Raw genomic sequence first — 14,989 nt, forward strand, 5'->3', positions numbered from 1 at the left:
CAGAGTATGTCTTTTTGGTACTATGTTTTTTCACATTATATTTGCACACATGTTTCAACAATGCTGACATTCAGACAGTACTCTATGCTTGTCAACAGGAACTGACATAATGAACAAAAAGCCATAGGTGGCAGGAGAAGTGGATGGCCATATATTCAGATACACATTATTAGGTTACTCATTTTCTGATAGTGTATTGGAATAATATGCAAGCTAGTACGCTCATGAATGTTGATACCACATATTTAAACTTTTAGCTGGGACATTATGTACTTTAAGTGCCATTTTGATTTTAAAATTGCATTAAGCACCTTATATATCATGATACACCTTGCACTTTAATTTAATTGTGCAAGTCCGTTCAATAAGATATGGGTATTGCAATGAGCACTAGGACTTTAATATACAATGTGTTACATCGGGAAATATAAATGGCTTTATTATATGTTGTAAACTTCACAGATTAATATTTTAGGGGTTATGCTCATGTAAGCATATACTATGGGCCTCATTCCGAGATTGGAGGTAGCCATGGCGCTATTTAGGCCATGGCTGCCTCCAATACCGGGTCTGGCACCGGTCTTGTTCAATGGGGACTTACCGGTGTATTCCGACCCTGGAGGGACCGGTAAGTCCCCATTGAACAAACCATTCCCCATTGCCTTTGAGCCCCCATAGGGCTCAATGGGAATGGGGAGGGTGCTAATAATGGGGCTCGCGAGAAGCAGGCCCGTTATTAGCGGCCTGGTTCCTTAGCGTGACCCGTAAAGGACGCGTGGTCAGACCAGACGTCCTTTACGGTTCCCGCTAAGGGACCTCGGAATTAAGCTGTAAGGGATTACCAGCACCGGTCTCCTTACTGGTGCTGGTAATCCCTTACCGCCCATCTCATAATGAGCCCCTATGACTTCTATCTGTAGTTCATGCACTATACACTTAATATGCAGGCACTGGCCTATTTATAGTGTACAACCTACGCCGGGTGGATAGCTCAGGGGCAACGCATGTATCTTTGTAGCAAGACAACTGATAGCAACACAGGTTTAAATCCCAGGCTCACATTTAGAAACCGGTCGATATTAAATGCATTATAACATAACATTTATAATTATAAATCAATCCATATATGGATGTGGTCTAATGCTGTATAACAAAAAAAAAACGTTGTATGCTGTGCTGCACTTTGCATATTAGCATCTTATATATGTACATCCCATGTCCCCAGTTTATGCATTTTATATGTAGGGTCTGCATCTCTTGGACTCTTTTGCATATGCAGTTGTGGGGTAGTGTTGCATTTTGCATTTCATATGCTATAATGCACTATGCATTTTAATATCCTGTAATAAAGATGCAAGTTCAACGTGGTATAAGCCCTCCTCTAGCGCCAGGGTGTCTAGGGTGCACAGAATGTGAGGGAGGTGCCCGAAACTCCATGTGCTTAGTCTCCTAGGAGACCTGAATGCACTCTGGCGTGATTGGCCGGCTGGCTGTGCGGCAATGACAGCCACCCTGCTGTGTGAGTGACAGCCAGGCTGGAATGAATGGGGGAAAACTGTTTAAAAGCAGGTCTCTGGGACTTGGAAAGCAGAGTTGACCACTTGAATGAAAGAACTGTAAAGGAGCGGAAGGGAGAGGACTGCTGAAACTCATGGACAACCGGTGAAGCCCTGTTGCAGGTCCGAATTGCCTGAAACTCCATAGACAGAGAAGCCCTTCAAGGTTAACTTCTTCCCTTGAGTTTGGTGGGGCCAACCAACTCACAAGCCACCTGGACACCGTCTCCATCTGGTCGAATTTTCATCAGAGTGCTGTTCAAAACCAGATAGCCACAGGGAAAGAAACCAGCTTGTGGACTTTAAGGCACTCACACCTTAAACCAACGTCTTTCTACAGCTTTTGGCCTCTTCCCTGGGCAGCACAGGAACCTCCCGACGTCCTCCTTCTTGTCCCCACGACTGAAGCTCAGGAAGAGCGAGGTCTGCAGGATCTGCCAGGAACAACTGCCTCAGTTACAGCTCTTCTTCATTCTCTGCAAACGCGGTCCATCGCGAAGGTTCGTGGAACTTTCCTCAAACTTGAAGGCTTGTACTTCCCTAAACATTTGTCAACCTTTCGCCTAGCCAAATTCTTCTAATCTCTGTGGCAAAGACTTAACCTTTACTTACCAAAACTGTGCTATCCTATACAAGAGACTCTGAACCATTGACTTCGGCCCAGGCCTATTGAGAAGAATTGCTGGTTGTATTTAAATGAAACCCTTTCCCCTGCCATCTATTTGGGCTGTCTATTCTTATAACCTTGTCTTTTCCTCCCTTTATTAAGTATCTGAACTGCCATTTTGTTCCCATTTCATTTGGAGCTAAACTTGTTCATTTACTTACCGGTGGATTTTTGTGGTTTATTAGTGTGTGATATTGAGCTGCGTATGCTAGTATAATGTTTTCTAACTGACTGAGTAAATACATGTAGAAGTCTTTTTCTAAGAAACCTTAAGTAAGTGTATAGAATCACTGCATTAGTTGATCCTTTGTGTAACTTGTTCTACTGGTCACTCAACTCTTGAGATAAGTCGGGCTGCTCAGCCACTGCTACCACATAACTGTGTAGTACAGGCTTGTACCAAAGGTGAAATTGTACTGACACTTGTAGTCTTAATTGCATGTAGTGTTCCCCAAGGGTACTGCATGTGATTATGCCTAACATGTGTGGCAAAGGCCGCTGTGGCTGGTGATTTAGTGCAGAGTCTGCAATCCCAGGCCACTGCTGAAAGAAGTACACAGTGCTCTTATTTTTCGAGGTCACAGATTAGAGATGACAGGTTTCGCCAACAAATAAGAAATACATTACCATTTTATAAATCAAAATCATTTATGAAATTCAATTTTCTAATGGAGCCAAAAAGAACCACAGTGTTTTCAAATTGCCCCATAGAACATTTTCCCTGGGAAACAGGTTACAGTGTCCCCGATATGCTACATTTGTGTAGCAGTCTGTCCGTGGTTCAAAGCTCTGGTGGTGTCATGGTGGAAAGCCATTCTCATGAGAATCACAATGAGACGACCAGGACAGTTGATTGAAGTTCTGTTGGTCGTATCAAATGTTTCAATGACTTAACTTTGTGCTGTGGGATTTAGGGGTGGATTGTGACATCACAGGGTGCAAATAATGGCAGAGGACAAGGATGGGGAACGGGCTGACAAATTATGTTTTCCCGCAGCACTAAAGCCGTGGCCTCAGAAAAAGTGACCTGTGGGAAAAAAACATTGGTCCATGACATCACTACCCAACTGTAGTAGATAATTACATCAGCACATAACTGTAATAACTCATTGCACATAGGTTGTGAAGATAAAATGCTCATTTCTAGAGACTGCATAGGACAGAATTCCAATTCCCATTGGGGCACTTAATTATACCTGACACTTTTTCACATTGCTTTACTTCTTTACTTATGGGAGGAACCTGCTCCGCTATCTATTTGACCTCCCAAAGACCACCTCATAGATTTCATTTTTTTGGCAACTGTGGAGATAACAACTTTATATTTAGACCCGTTGGCCTGCAGATTGTTCCTCAAGGTATAAGAATGGAATGCATTAAATTTCCATTGCAGGCCACCCAGGGCTTTCTCAAGAAGTATGATATCATCGGCGAAAGCCAGCCAATGTATCCTCAAATGTCCCAGCCTCACTGGGAAGATGTCCCCGCCCTGCCACAAATCCCCAATATCCCTAAGGTAAATGTTAAACAAGTTTGGGCACCAGAATACACCCGTATCTTAGACCTACTTTAGCTGCAATCAGTCTGGACAGAGACCCCTCTTGATCCATCCGGATCCTCCGGTCAGATTTTATGTGAAGGAGGGCTGTCAGCTGAACCAGTTTAGGTGGGACATCATATTTAACAAACTTCATCCACAATGTAGAACTATGTGCACAGTCAAAGGCTAAGGACATATCCAACGAGTCCATATATATGTACCCCACCTGGCCTCTTTTTACAGAAGAAGATGGGCCAGAATAGTAGCATTAAGTAGGGTTCCCATGTTCTTCCAGATTCCTACTTGGCAGGGTGGTAAAATGGAAAACTGACTCAAGGTCCTATTCAAATCTCTAAGAAGCAAGAGTGCTGACTGCATCGATCAAGGCTATAGGCTTATAGTTATTAGGGTCCGATGGATCCCCCTTTTTGTATATAGGAATAATGGTCGAAGAGGACCATGAAGATGGTATGATATGATATGATAGGTTATTTATAACACACTTAATACCCAGAGGTTTCTAAGCATGTCCCGGGGATCGAACCTGTGTTGCTCCATGTCGTCTTGCTTCCAAGACAAGCACATTGCCCCTGAGCTATCCTCCCAATATAGTACGAGTCCTGTACATTTCCTCAAAATGTACTTTAAAAATTTGCGACCATAAAACTGGATCTTTCATCAACAAAAAGGGGAAAATCCATCTGGGATGGGGGCTCTGGAAGGTTTAATTTTGGCAATAGCCAAGGTCAGATCATCCAAATCCCAGGGAAACACTTCCGCCTCAATAGAACCCTCAGTCGAATCATTCTGATCTGTCAAGTGGTCAGGCAGATTACATTTCCTAGTATAGAAGTTTACCCAGGTTTGTCCAGAAATGCAATCACCCTTTGAGGAAATCACTGGACCAGACAGAATATTTATTCTTTCCCAAAATGTCTTTCTTCTAAAATCACTTTCTGCAACAATTTACATCCACTTATTGATACAGAGCTTTTTTTGATGCTATGTTTATCTTGAAAACTACTGTAGATCAAAACGTGAATTATGATATCACCATCACCTTCTACAGACCACCTGGCCTGGTCACCCTTTACCTCTCTGAATGGGCTGACCTCACTTCCTCTCTCCTTTCCTCTACCTCCCAGCTTCTCCTGCTTGGGGATTTCAACATCAACCTGGATTCCCCAGACTCCTCAGGACTTTTACGCAACCTATGCAATTCTCTTTCCCTCTCCATTCTACCCTCTGGTTCGACTCACTCTGCCAGCCACACCTTGTATGTTCTCATCTCTTCAAACATCCCCCTCTCTAATCCTCTCCCTACTCCTCTCCCCTGGACTGAACCCTTTCTTCTTTTTTCTCGCTTGAAGCTTCCTGTCCCCTTGACAAAGGCCCTCCTAGCACTGCCACCTTTGTCGCGGTCATTTGACCTATCAAGTGAGTCTCAGTGGCCATCTTTTCCTCCACTTTCTCTCCCCCTCCTACACCTGTGGCTGACTCATATCCTGACACAGTATTTTCCAACCTCCACCTTTCCATCTCTAACACTCTGGATATCCTTGCCCCTGTTATGAGGATCCTCCTGAAGTCTGCCACCAAGTGCAACTCTAGGTATGACTCTGATCGGGCCTCTCTGAAACGCAAGTGCAGAGTAGCTGAAAGGAAGTGGGAAGCTTCAGGTGCACCCTCTGACAAACTAGCCTGCCACCTGCTCCAAAGGCAATACAGACTCTCCATCTTCTCTAAGAAGAGGGTCCATATTCAAGCCTGCATCTCTGCAGCCTCTAACAATATGGCCCACCCTTTTCAAAATCTGCAACGAGCTGGGTAATCTTACTGCAGTATCTACCTCTTCTACACCTACCCCCCAAGCCCTCTGCTCAGCACTGGCTTCTCATTTCATCACTAAAACCCAGGACATCCTGTCAGAATTCTCCTCTTCTTATCATCTCTCTCCCACCACCTCTCCCAGGCACTCCTTGACCACCCCCCCCCGCATCGGCTCCTTCTCTCCTGTAACACATGATGATGTTTCTAGACAAGTCCAGTCCAAGAAAAACTCACCCAAAAAGGTGACCCCCTGCTCCTCCAGAACCATTAAGGATAACATTGGTTCTCTCGCTCCATCCTTGGCCAATTTCTGTAATCACTCTTTCACCACTGGACATTTCCCCTCTCTTCTCAAGCACTCCCTGGTGCACCCACTACTAAAAAAGCCTTCAGCCGACGCCTCTATTCTGGCAAACTATCACCCGATCTTTATCACTTCTTTCTTAGGAAAACTCCTGGAGAAGTTGGCCATCTCCCAGCTAACCCTCCACACTGAATCTTTCAGTTGTCTCCATGACCATCAGTCTGGCTTCAGAGCAGCCAGAGGCACAGAGACTGCACTACTGAGCACCTGTGAAGATTTTCTCTTTAATCTCGACTCTAACTCTCCCTCTGTTCTCATTCTCCTTGACCTTTCTTCTGCAGTTGACATGGTCAACCACAGCATCCTGATTGCTCGTCTCTGCGAGACCCTTGGCATCATGGTACAGGGTCTGGTGTGGCTGAGCTCCTTCCTCCTGGACTGACCTTCCCAGGTTCAGCTTGGGTCTTTTCTTTCCACCACCTCTCTCTGCACATGTGGTATTCCCCAGGGATCTATCCTCTCCCCCTGGCTCTTCAATGTCCATCTGGCCCCTTTGGGCCTCCTGATCTCTTCCTTTTCCTATAACTTTCAGTGTTATGCAGATGACACACAGCTCTCTTTGAGGCTTCCCTCAGCCTCCTCCTCCTCCTCCTTGTTCCTTCTTGACTGTGTATCCACTATTCAGCATGGTGCACCTCTAACAATCTATGCCTTAATGCCAGTAAGACTGAGATCCTTTTCATTGGGACCCCTGCTCCTGCTTTTCCTCACACACTCTGGCCACCCTCCTTGGGCCCTCTTCCCTCACCCTCTTGTGAGGCAAAAAACCTTGGGGTAAACTTCGACCCCACTCTCTCCTTCTCTCCACACATCACCGACTGTGCCAAGAAGGCTCATTTCCAGCTGTACCTCCTCAAAGGTATTCTCCCTTTCCTGACCTTCCCCCATAAACTCACGGTCTCCAAAGCTATGGTTATGTCTAGGCTGGGCTACAGCAACAGCCTCTTTCTCAATCTGCCTATCTCTACTCTTCGCCGTCTTCAACCCATCCAGAACAGGACCACAAGACCTATCCTTGGCCTCAAGCCCAGGGACTGCCTCTCTCCGGCCCTTTAATCCCTCCACTGGTTCCTGGTGCACCTGCAAGGATCAGGTTTAAGACCCTCTCCATCGTCCACATGGCTTTTTGGGACAGAGGCCCTCACTACCTTCAACTCTCTCTTTCTAAGTACCTTCCTTCTAGAGATCTTCGCTCATCTACTTCAAACTCTCTGCAGGCAAGTCGCTTCTCCAAGCAGAAAATGGGGGGTAGAGCTCTCTCCTCTACAGGTGACTCACTCTGGAACGGCCTCCCTGCCTCTCTCTGCCTTGAGTCGGACCTCATTAAGTTCTGGAAGCTTCTCAAGACCTACCTTTCTCCTCATGTTTCTCGCTCCCTCTCCCCTGCTAACTTTCCCTTGCTCATGCTTCACCCGCTGACTGGCTGCTTGGTTGTCCTCTGAGTCTTAAAGGACACCTGCACCCTCCAACCAGTCCCTCTGCACTTTCCACCTGGCCCTACTTGCACTGTCGCCTTGCTAATCTTGCACTACCGGGCTGGGATTGCCCTGTAGTCCCAGCCTCCCCTCCACTTAACTCAGGGCCCTACTGCTCTAGGTGCGCTTCTCCCTGTACCTTCCCCCACTGCACTTCTTGTTGTGCAGTTCCACGATCTCAATGAGACGAGGCCTAGTAAGATCATTGTCTTGTCCTCCCTGTGTTCCCCCTCCCTTGCATTCTTGCACCTTGAAACACTTGTCTATTGTGAGAAACGTGAGGCATTTCTCCCAGGCTATTCCCGAGGATCAGGTGACCAAGGGAGGGCCATCACTCTTGGATCCCAACCCTGGGGGCGGACGAGCGAGGGAGGATCACATGGGCAGGGGGCCCTTGGGGACAATGGGAGATGCGCCCTTGGGCGAGACATGGTATTCCTCCCATTCCGATACACCCCTACCCAAGATCCCCTCAGTTCTCATGGGATATTGTCAACAGAGTCCCATCATCACCTTTCTGTAAGGAAATGGCTAAACCATCAGGCAAAGAAAAGAACATCCCTAAATTCCAACATGAGTTTGACACCTCTTTCCTCGAAACCCACTTTTCAACAATGCTGCATTGAAGCCTCTTTTCCTGACAAAAATCTACACCATCTTTATCCCTTTTTTGTAGACCACCACAATTCCCATAATCCCATTCCCCTATTGAAATACCCAAGGACTTGGATGAAGAAGAGGCAGATGGGATTCATGAGGATTACCCATAGGAATCCATTGGCAATGGATTCCTATGGGCAGTCTCCATGTTGTCCCGATAATGAGGACAGGCAGAGTCAGGCAGGGATGGACAACTACTCACACCTGACTCCAATCAACTCTAGCCGGGAGTATAAAAGCAGCATCCAGAAACAGCTTTTGAGTGAGCTGGGGATGCTGAAGGGTGCAGAGAAGCCAGAGGGAGACCATTCATGCTGGAGAGAACCTGGAAGGCCTGGAGGAGAAAGAGTTGCCCAGACACTGGACCTGTGAGCTCAAGGGAGGCTGAAGAGTGGAGTGGAAGCTCTGCCTCCAGGGAGCCAAACCAGGGGCAGCTGGGGGTACCTGGTGGCACCCAGATCAAAGGTGGTAGGACCCTGACCTGAAACCAAACATCCCCTTTTTTGCTTTTGCTGCTCTCAAATCACAAGAATGCCATTATCAGGGAGCTGGAGAAGTGGGAGCAAAATACACTACAATGCATTCTGGGACTGTAAGTCCAAAACTGACTCTTTGTGAAAACTGAGAGGTGTCCAAGCCCGGATGAGGGAGACCATTGTGTAAAACATTAAGGAGTGGTTGCAACCCGATGGAGGCAGAACCCAAAGAACTTTTGGGGAGAAGTCGGGAACACGGAGAGGACCCGGAAAGCCAGAGTGCATAAAAATGAAGCCTTGAGAGACCGGAGATGAATGTGAAGCCAAGATGCTGGTTCAGCGCGAGAGAGAGGCTGCGGCAATGGCAAGGGAGACGTATATCCAAGCAGCTAATGAGATGAGAGAGCTTGTGCAAGGCTGAGCTGTTTTGAACAAATGTTGCCAGTGGCGAGAGTGTCACTGATGAAAGATTGGTGAAACAGCGAGTGAGGTGATCCAGTCAAATGCAGAACATTGAGGAAAACTGGGAGAAAGACCCCCTTTTCTACATGATAGCAGACTGGTCTGGCACCACGTGGGTGCCCAGTAGAAGGATCTCTGCCAGGAAGGCATACTGCAGAAAGATTGAAGTGGTCCTGCAAGGGTTTAAGTAAAATCCCTAGCACAATGGAAAGTCTTCGATCCCAAGAAATACCCAAGAGAATGAAAGATAGACTTAAGCCCGGTTGAGGGAAGCCTGCAACAGTGACAAACATATACTATTGAAGTGACTCAAGTCAAATGACATTACGATCACTGAAAGGAAGGTCTGAGCCTGAACAAGGGGGGCCTACAGTGTCTTTGAAAGCGAAGGGAGTCCAAGCCCGAGACCCCGGGGTGTATGCTCCACCCGATATGTCCTACAAACGAAAGGAAAGAGAACTTTAAGTTGTTAAATCTTTTTGTTGAACAAGACTTTTTTCGAGCAAGACACTATTTGTGATGTTGAGAGACTCTGTCTTAGAAGGTCGTACCATGCCTTAGAGACTGCCTCCTTGTGCTAAGAGACCCCACAGTGTGCTATAGAGCCGAGTGCTCTACCTTACCCTGTGCTGAAAACGTGGAGGAGGGAACTTTATTGCTCTACCATTCTGATGAATTATTTTGAACACTATTCCTTTTTGCATTTCACATACCTTTCACATTGTGTTTTGTTAGAGTAAGGGCAGGTAATAGGTTTTTGTTAGCATAGGCCCTTTTTGTTTTGACAAGACACCACTAGGACTGCGTTATTATTATGTGATAGTCGTAGCTTGCTCCAATCTTAAGACTTAGAATTAGATAGGCGTTTTTCAAACCCTTTTTGAAGATCAATAAACACTGTTGAACTGGTGATTCCATGGTTTACTTACAGTATAGGTGGGTAATAAATAACAAATCAATCAATTAAATGCATTTTTTGAAAAAGATTAAAATATTTTTTTCAACATATTTTAAGCTGCATAGTAGTATTGTTTTTCTTCCATCAAGCAGTTTCTCCATTGTATGTGTATCAAGAGCTGGAAGCATCGGAGTAAGAAAGACACCAATTATTAAATGGAGTGGTCATGTGGGTAGCTATTATGATTGATAAAATCCCTCCACCATAATTCAAATGGATACTCCAAGTCATCACAGTGACCTGTCACTTCAAAAAAGAATTCAGTCTTGTTCCTTGAATCGGCCGCGTAACTCCTTGTGTGACTCGTAATACTCTTCTAACGTATGATAGGGGTACTTGTACAAGGCAAAGTCCTAATGTTGTGGCCTTGCCAATGTGAACATCTAACTGATAAAAAAAGAAACAGTAATAATGCTATACCATAACATTTCTCACTTATAAGAGTGCCGCTGTCTGGCAGATCTCTGCGTTGACCAGTCTGGTTTTGAATATCAACCTACCTTCATCCTCTACCGGCGGCAGTTATGCCACCATATGAGTGACGTAGGTGAATGCTTCTGGAGTGTTTTCCAAAGAAATTCTGAAATGACCAGGGAACATCAAGATGATATCACACTAAACATACCCTTGCTCTTGCTCATGGCCCTCACACTTGCCCCCAAATTCTCTGGCCACATCAGTAAAGATGGGAATAGGTTTGCTCTTCCAGGGGATTTTCCCGAGGTAACTGGCAGATGCCTCCCCAAGATTAGCTAGCAAAGCTGGGCAGTCACTCTAGTTCTTAGGTGTCTCCTCTGATTGTCCAAGATATTGAAGGATCTGGAATGCCTGTGCATCTGCTATACTCTGTGGACTTGCTGAGATTCATCTTGCAAGAACCTTATTTAGGTCTCCCATACAATAGAGGCCCAACCAGTGCTTGGCACTCAAGGGTCCCACAGCCAGCACTCCCACAGAACAGGCTGTCTGCAATACACTTCTCTCACTATTGCCAACTTTCTAATGGTGTCCTATCTAATGGGCAGGAGTGTATTATCCAAAGTTTAGTCTTCTCCATAAAGGTTGGCTTTCGCCCTTGATAGTCATCTCTGAGATAGGATCGCTTTCATCACCAACTAGACCATACCCTATGTCTTGGTGTTACTTGTTGTTCCATAACTCTTGATCAGTAGCCCAACTGGTGCTCACATGCTTATTCTTAGTAGGCCAGGAATGTCAGTGATAGCCTGTGTGTGCCTGTGTGCCATAAGTATCACACTTGTCAAAGACGTTTTGCTGCACATACTGTCAGCTCACTCTCTTTGCTTCTGGACGTTTGCCAGCTCATGTTCACAGAATCTGCTGGGCCCCACTGTGCTACTGGTACTCTACACAGAGTTCACCAGTGAGAGGAGCACAACGAAATATCAGGCAGCTCATCCTGTCATGGGTCAGCTACTGATTTAGAACAGAGTCAAACCTGTACAGGGCTGGGCCAATGGTGCTACCTTCAATTCTCAAGGATCCGTGCAATCTGATTACCATGAGGTGCCGAAGCATTGCTCCATCCAGAAATGCTGGTCTGGAACCAGGCACATTTTGTGGTTGTTAATGTTAAGATGCAGGTGCAATGCCCTAGGCATGAGGGGAAGTACAAGATGCAGAAATTCTATTAGCGTCAATGTCGGAGAGTTTGGAGGTAGCTGCATTTGTACAATCTTGGCAATTTTTGAACACAGAAGCCAAGAGGGCAAATGTTTGTAATCTGATCTATTTGTATTATGTAATTCATCAGGTATTGGCATAATCCTGTGAAACAGATGTGTAAAATGTGTTTTATTTGGATTTATTCTTTTTTATTTTCCTTTTTTCTCTTTTTTCCTTCCTTTTTAACTTGTTGAAATGTTTTATAGTGCATGATTTTATTGTGAATTGTAAACGTTTGTCATCAACCAAACACAAATAAAAAAAAAAAAACAAAGATGTGCATGAAGATTTGGTCATTTTTAGTATCAGTATTTCTGCTATTTGTCACAGCATTTCATACCATTTTCGAATTTGAATTAGTTTTGCTGCATTCTAGAGAGCACTAGGCTAGTAGATAGTGGAGGGATGGGCAACAAAGATATTGTTACTGGTTTGCATTAGCATAAGGGCCTCTTGGCACAGTATCCAGAGTCCTGCCATATTGAGCTATGCCCCATCAGAGTTGTAGATTTCCGCCATTCTGGGCACCTCGCCGCGGATCCGAGCTTGTGTCCTTCCATTTAATTAAGCGTTATTCCTGCTTTCCCCAGAGAGCGTTCGGCATGCCAGGGTCCTTGGAGGAAGGGTGCGGTACAGCACACATATTAGTCATTGTTGCACGGCCTAGCTGTTCTCAGGAGATTTGAGTGAAATATAGAATAACTGCTTGTGTTCTCGATGATAGATAAGTACAGTAGTTGTGAAGGATATATTTTGGTCTGAACAAAGTCTTTGGAAGAGACATTGCCAAAAGTATAAAAAACAGATTATGGTTATACTGTGCCCTAGGGAGTGTTAGGACAACTGGGTCTGCAATAGAATGACCTGGTAATACGAATACATGTGAGAAATTAGTTTCCAAAGAGTGGGGCCTCAGTTATGTTTTTATGAAGCCACCTGGTTTCCAAGAGATGGCCAGAAGAATGTGTGCCAGGGATAGCAACATGTTTCAAAAAAGGAGTTGCAAAAAGTGTTGCAGAGTAAACTGCTACAAGGCCCATGAACTGTCTGAATTGCCAAATTGGCTGAGCTCATGGGAGAGGATATTACTGTGTCTAATTTGCTGACGTCACTGTTCACACTCACTACATGATTGGGCAATCTGAATAGAGTATTTTTTGCTGACTGCACAATTTGGTCATTCGTCACGGGTAATATATTAACCAATAGAGCGTTGTAGTGTATTTTGTGTTTAGATTTTTATATAGGTGAGAGCCAATAGGGAACGTCGGATTAACATGTACTTGATACTTGTAATGTATTCAAATGTTGTGGTTTTTGTCTTTTAATAAAGTAACTCAATATGGGCGGCTCAAGAGCGTTTTCAGTTCTAAGGAGACGACTGACACTCACGGCTTTAATTTGCATGCATTAAAGCTCTTTTTCTTTGCAAATCGTGAACTCCATTATTTCTTCCCTGGATTGATTTTTCTGATCGGTGTTTGTGCCAACCGTATATTTCAAAGAGTCATTAAACTTGGCCTTTCTAACTGGACATCCACCTTCTCCTGCGAAAGCCATGCCACCCTCCAGAAGCAAGTTCAATAATATGTTATCTTATTCTTACTCTGTGTCTCTGTCTCTCTCTCTCTCTCGTTTCTCCCCCTTCATTTTCATTTTCACTGCTTGTTTCCTCTTTTATAATTCTATTGTCTCCTTTATTTCTCTCTCACTAATCCCACGGTTTTCTTCTTTCTTTCGCTCTCTCTTCATGTCTGTTTTCCCTTTATGTGGTTTCTCCCCTTTCTTAATCACCCAGGCCCCTTTTAATCTCTCACTGCATGAATGAATCGTTCCATGTGGTCCGTCTGATTATCTCTTGTTCAGAACAATCTCTCCTCCTCAATTTTGGGATTTATTCTATCTTCAGAGCTTGGGGACTTTTTTCACAATAGTCAACATTTCAAACGAGGCCCCTCAAACCTAATATTAGATTGTTCTTTTCAATAGAGGTTCAGTCTATGTATGTTTTTCAAATGGACTTTTGGTTGTCGTGTAACTTCTGTGCCCTGTTTATGTTGTTCATTTGTTGCTGAGATTTTGGTGTCTTTTTTATTCATGTTCATGGACATTTGTTACATTGGGTACAAAACATGCAAACAAAAGATATATACATCAAAGAAGAAGACCTGTAGACAAGCATTCTTTTTATATGCCTGTGGAAAGACTGTTCACTGCCTTAAAGGCTTACACAATCACTTTTGCAATCCATAAAAGAATGAAAGTAATATGAATTATGGTGGAACTCCACCAGACTTACTGACAGAGTCCTATTGTTATAATCTGTTTTCCCACAGCTACCATCCTGTCTGGACAAGCTAATCCCCCTTTTACATTCCTAGACATATAGCACCATTGAGACATCTCGCCAAGCCTAGATGATGTTGGGTTTCCCATGTGCTCATGTAATCTAAAAGGTGCTTCTTTACTAAAGGTAAGTACCATGGTGCTTAATGAAGTTCTTCCTGAACTATGTACACACCCTACACACAGTTAACTAAAGTTAAAGTTTCCTTTGTGTGAGATGTAGGACTAGAGCTAATGTTAACTGCAGAAGCCTAGGATTATTCCAAGATCGAAAGGTAAGCTTTTATCCTTTTTTTTACCTTGCATGATTTAATTAATAACAGGCTTCATAAAATATTGAACCGACTAACTTAAAAAGTGATCCAGTTGCAGTGCTGCTGAAAGCCCAAGTAAAGCCTGAGTTTAAAAAAAGCACCCTAAAATCTGTTAACAGGTGCATTTCCGTACCCATTGCCCACCTCAGAATTAGTGAGCAATAAATCCTTCTCAGGATTTCTCAATTGCATCAAGACAGAACTTAAAGTCATGATATACTTCTAAACAAGAAGTTCCCTTTAAACGAATGCCCTTTCAGGACATTGCACACTGTTATCGTTGATTAAATAAGGCTTAATATTTGAAGCCTTTCGCTCTACACACTAATCAAAGTTGGGCAGCATTTTCGCTGGGCCCAGGAAAACAAGCAAAGAGCTTGAGTCAATGATGTATCTATTAGATGTAGAACCTTAAGAGCCTTGGTATGACTTAGGCAATAGCAGTAAAACATGTGGCATTTGGAATAGTGCTTCTTTTCTTTTCGTTACCTAACTGTGTGTGAGTGGGTATTTACCCCATGTGGTACATACCAACTGAAGGGAAGGTAAAATGCCTCCCAAGAAGTCATCCAAAAGGTGAAGGTACAATAAACCCTCCCCCGGCATTAATTAAAAGGTTGGCACTAAACACAGGGCTTGTGCTGCCTCATCCATT

The sequence above is a fragment of the Ambystoma mexicanum genome, chromosome 10, assembly GCF_040938575.1.
Source record: "Ambystoma mexicanum isolate Mex_15411 chromosome 10, UKY_AmexF1_1, whole genome shotgun sequence".
Lineage (NCBI taxonomy): Eukaryota > Metazoa > Chordata > Amphibia > Caudata > Ambystomatidae > Ambystoma > Ambystoma mexicanum.